This window comes from Condylura cristata, unplaced genomic scaffold (assembly GCF_000260355.1).
Source record: "Condylura cristata isolate star-nosed mole 26May11 unplaced genomic scaffold, ConCri1.0 scaffold00023, whole genome shotgun sequence".
Taxonomy (NCBI): domain Eukaryota; kingdom Metazoa; phylum Chordata; class Mammalia; order Eulipotyphla; family Talpidae; genus Condylura; species Condylura cristata.
In genome coordinates this window covers 32,569,006-32,574,692 of record NW_004567124.1, presented here as the reverse complement: position 1 = coordinate 32,574,692, position 5,687 = coordinate 32,569,006, and positions in this window count along the sequence as shown.

Here is a 5,687-nt window from a genome sequence, read left to right as displayed (position 1 = left end):
GCCACCAGGGAGGGCCCCCCTGCTTCTATTTTAAAGTAAGTTTTATCTGACCTGTTTTGGTTGATGGAATAGAAATCTGCAAAGATAATCGGTGATTAAGAAAGGACTTCTTATTGTTGTTAAAGCAGTATTATCAGGAGCGGAATTTTCCTGGTTATTTCATTCATTCATTCTATAGAGGTAACACTGCATTACAGCACTGTGTTTCAGAAGTACAGACTCACCCCCTTCAGGTGTTGTTACTATATCAGCTCCACCACCAAGACTCCCTAACTTCTTCACCACTATGCTCCTTCCACATTTTGAATCTGGAGCAGAATTTTAATGTGACTTTTTTTTTTTAAAGACTTTGTGTTCATCACTGTGCTAGATGCTATAGGGCATGGGACAGGGATATACAATAGATCCTGAACTGAAGGAGTTCTTTCACAGTGTAAGCAAAGGTTTTATTTAGAGATTTATTTTTATCTTTTTATGCATACAAGAACTGGGGTCTAGTCCAGAGGTGCGGGGGATAAGAGGATTTGCCAAAGACAGAGTGGGGAGCAGAACAGGTGGTTCTACTGAAATACATTGCTGAGGGGAGCAGTGGGTGAGATAGGAGAGATCTGCTGTGCCATGTGGGTCTGCTCCTTGTTGGGGAATCAAACTGGCCATAGTGATTGATGATAGCCTGATAGTGCAGAGACTTTAATTCCTGCATCACTAGGGAAGCCCTAAGCAAAGGTCTTAAGAACTAAGTTGACACTTCCAACTATATTTATGTTCCAGAGAAGTCTATTATCAAGGATATCAAATGAATATATTTTTATTGTAGGCCAGGAAAGCAAAGAAGGGATTACTTTATATGGAGAAGCAAACTGGAACCACTCACTGCATGTGCTGTGCCTTGGAGTTGGTTATGTGGGTGTTTCTGTTGGGATAAATCTTTGTCTAATCTCAGAACACTGAGAAAATGTCATTTCAATGTGTAGTGTAACATGTAAAAGTCTGGTAGTACTTCCCAAAAAGATGTATGTGAGGCTGTTAAAGTCCAGAAATTCTTGACCATATTGCCCAAATCTTCCCAATCAATTTAAAGGTTAGGATTCTATGTTCATGTTTGAATTTCCCAGGAGAATGTGCTATTCTGGACGCGCAACAAGAATATATGAAGTAAGGCTAATAAAACAAGACCGGTACGGACTGAGACCTATCTATTGCATTTAGTTACATGGAGATCATAGGGAGCCTTGAAATCACAGTGACATGGTGGGCATGAAAACCTGGTGGAGTAGAGTGAAGGTGAGTGGAGAGTTGGAGATAGATAGCATTTATTGATGGCTCTTCTGAGGAGCTTGCTATGCAAAGGAATAGCAAAATTGAGAAGAATCTGAATTAGGATGTGGGGCCAGGAGGTATTTTTTTTTTAGAGGCAGAGATATAACATGTTTGTTTCCCTGTGTGAAAGGTCCATTAGAAGCAAAAACTGACAGGTAGAAGAGATTGGAGGAAGCTGAAAATGCCCATGAGGAGATGAGTAATAGCCTGACAATGGAGGAAAGGCCTCTTTTCAGTAACAGTCAAGGAAGGAGAGCACATGGGTACAGATGCGGGCTGTGCTTTGCTAGTTATAGCAAAGGTCATGATGAAATTCTTTTCTGAATTGTTTCTGTCTCTCTGGGAAACAGAAAACACGATGAGCAGCTGATAATGAGGATGGAAGCAGAGAAGGGATCAGGTTTGAAATTCTGTCTGTTGGGCCCCCTTCATTTTCAGAAGTTCTCTATCCCTGATCCCAGCCCTAAGGGTCAAGGCACTGTGTGACCTGATGGCAGTGGCCTTTCCTCATCTTCACCACTACACAAGCTGAGAAGCCTGGTCTGAGATGCTGGCTTCTGCCAAAGCCTCCCTGCCCCCTGCCCTGCAATCCCTGAGTGTCCCTCCATGTGGATGCATGTAGTAAACATGTAAGATGTTTTTTACATGTAATAAATAAAGCGGTATCTTTTTGAGAAAACTTATGTTTACTAGTTTGCACTGTTCACATACTAAATGTTAGAAAACAGCCAAACTGTAGAAAATCATTCTGTCTATGAAGAGAACAAAGATCAAGATGCCATTGCTTCACTAAATTTATATTTGTGAGGGGACAGTGCTTTTTGTTTGTTTAGGTATTTAGTCCTGTCATAACATCTTTTTTCACCAAATAGTGTGTGTGGGCTTGGATTAGAAATTAAAGATTTTTTTTGTCATGTTAAAAGGCTCAAATATGACCTTGAGGAAATGGTTCTCTTGGGTCATAATCACTTGGGGGTGGAAGGGTGTTGAACCACTGATTTGGACACCTTACTAGATTTTCTGATTCTGGAGTGAGCCCATTTTTTTAAAAAAAGGCTTATTTATCCATACAAGAACTAGGGTACAGGCTAGAGATGCAAGGGGTGAGAGGATTCACCAGAGACAGAATGGGGAGCAGAACAGGCTGACTGATGAAGTACACTGCTGAGGGAAGCAGCTGGTGGGTCAGGAGAAGTCTGTCACGCCATGTGAGTCACCTCCAGGGCAGGGGGGATCGAACTCATGCAGAAGTGGCTTTAGCTTCTTACTGCTATGCTTTAGCCTTCTCCGCCACCAGGGAGGGCCCTTATATATATTTTAAAATTAGGCTACATATATTTAAAAATAGGCAAGAAATGCAGTTCTTCCAAAGGAATCACATTTCTATGTAATTCAGCTCTGTGTTGTTAAATCTCAGGGACACTACCTAAGGGAAATCTGAATTTTTTTTATTCATGCAATGGCCTATGTTTAAGATCAGTACTATCAAAAGCAATACCAGAAAATCTTCCTTCCCTTTATCAAATCAAAAGGCCTCTGGTTTCTTGCAGTACAGAAGGCACTTGTGACATTTTCATCCTTGATGATATTTTTTCCAAGTGGATCAGAATCCAGTGACAAAAGCAAATTCAACATCCTGGTTAAAGGAACGCAATTTTAGCTAAGTAGTGTCCTTCAATAAGAAGTGTTGGCAGGACCTCAGAGTTCCCCAGGTCCTAAACATTCCTGTAGGAATGAAGAAATACCTTAATGGGGGAGGGAAGAGTGACAGTCCCTGGGTTTCTGATGTCATCTGCAGCACTGACTTAAGGACAGCCATTCTGAATCCAGAATGGGTATGAATCACAGTTCTATCACTGAGTTAATTATTGAAATCCTTTGTGACTCTACTTTCTTACCTGTAGTATCTGTAAACCAGTCTGTCTGTAAAACAAGTTCAGTACCTTGTCAGAAAGTCTTAAATTAAGTGAAAGTATCAAGCACAATTAATATGGCTGAATGAAGTTGACTTAATCTGAAACCCACTGATTTCCCCAACTTCATCATTTTTGGAGGCTTCTTTGGGAATAATGTGAATCAGTTTGTGGTTCTCATTCAGGGTAGCTTTACTTCTCCAGGGAGATCTGCCTCCCAGACATTTTTGGTTGCCACAAGTCAAGTGGGAGTTACTGGTGGGTAGTGGCCAGGAGTCCCATTAAACACTCAATCCATAGAACAAACCACCCCTGTAAAAAAATGTTGAGCCCTATATGTGCCAAAGTCAAGAAACTTGATTGACGTAGCCTGGTGTTAAGACAGTATCTTCATCATGTCGGTGACAGCCCAATGCTCAGTGCTGGTAAACATTAAACCACCTCTTTCTGCCTTCAACCCCCAAAAGACTATTTGTGCAAAATTTGCCAATTTCTGTGTTGCACAAGTTCCTACAGTGGTTCATTTCAAGCTACTAACTTTGTGTCACTGAACAAAGAATTAGAAAGAGATAGTTTGCTAAACTGTTACTGTTCCTGACCACAGAGGGGATGAAGGGCCAGGCTGTCTAATAGATTACTTAAAAATATTTTTCATATCTGTCTGTAGGTCCTGTTAGCTCCTGGAAGTGTGTGGAGAAGACAATTCATGATTGTTGTTACTGGGCCCATCTTCCTTTGTTTAGTGATTCTCTAGGAGTATGATTACTGTTCTTGAGAGTTTAGCGTGGGGATGAATAACTTAATCTAGAGTGCCACTGAAAGACTTACCTTTACAACTAGAGACAAGCAAAAAGAAAGGGGGAAGTCATAAAGTAATAAATAAAAGGGAAGCATAGTGGGGGAGAAGAGAAAACCTGATGCACTATGAGGAAATAATATTGCTTATTGATAAGAATGTTTATTAAGGCAATGAAGCAACAGAAAAATTTTAAATGTTTAAAAATACAATTATTGGGCCCTCCCTGGGGTGCAGTAGGTTAAAGTGCAACACATGAAGTTATCCACAGCCACTACACAAGTTCCATCCCCCACCAGGGAGCTGACCCACATGGCACAGCAGACATCCTGACCTATTCACTGCTCCCCTCAGCAGTGTATTTCAGTACATCTGCCTGTTCAGTTCCCCACTGCAATTCTATGGCAGTCCTATCAATTTATCCTATTGGTCCCATTATTTACCTCCTTGGCTTTCAAGTTAGGCCTCGACTGTTCCAGTGGTTTCTCGATGGTTCTATTGGAACTCTTTCTACTAAGGAATGGTTTTCTGAGACTGAAGTGATTAATTTAAGACTATATATAGGCTCTGAAGCCAGCCAGCCCTGGGTTCCCATCATTCCTTTACTTACTAGATGTGTGACCTAGAAAGTTAGCTAACATCTCTCTCAGATACCTCTGTAAAACAGGCACAATTGTGAGGTTTAAATAAAGTCTCCTACCGAGGAGAAGTATTTAGGAGGGCATTTGGGGCATATATATATACTCTGTATTACTACTGTTTAAGACTGTGTTTCCAGTTTACAATCCTACAGAGGTTCCCTCAACTAGAAAGATTCCCTCTGCCCATATCAACTAGGCAAACTCCAACTCAGGCTCAGATCTTCGTTCAGGGGTCTATTTCTCATGAAATCTTTTGGGGACACATTTAGGCATAGTTTAACCTCTCTTTGCCCTTCTGTTAACAGGATTATTTTCCTCATGGGAAGTGAGCCACTGGAGAACAGAGACAGTGAATTCACCTTGTTTGGAAATTTTCAGGATCTTGCACTGTGCCTCATAGTGTACAGAAGCTATGAGTAGTGTTAATCACGGTTGACTACATGAAAGGGTCAGAAAGAACTGAGAAGAAAGAAATTACTTGTTTGCTATGCTGACTTATTGGTGTTATTTTCATGAGATTTCTGTAGAACAAAGTTAAATATGGCTTCTAGGTATCCAGATAGCCAAATGCCCTTCTTGGTTAAAAAACAAACCAGGCACATAAATTGCACTACTCCTTAGCAACAGAAAAAACAAAATATTAACCCACACAGATTCAATTAATCTCAGTAGCTTTCTCTTATTTAAGTGAACAGAAGAAAAGAATGCCTGTGGTAGAAAGCCAGATCTACCTCTTCCCTGCAGTTACAGAACCCTCTTTCCCCCTCACCAGGGCAGAGCACTCACCTGCACAGGGTTACCCACCTCGGGAGCGCCTGGAGGATACCTGTGAGCTAGTCATTTCTATAAAAATTCTCTTGTGGACCTAGAAGCCTCTTCTCTCTACTCATTAGCTCACTGAGCCCACGATTCTTACCTGAGATCCACACCCACCTTCTTTCTATCTCCTCTGGAACACTGAGTTGTGTAAAAAACTATATATATTCATTCTTGAAATTCAGAAGATCAAAAAAAAAA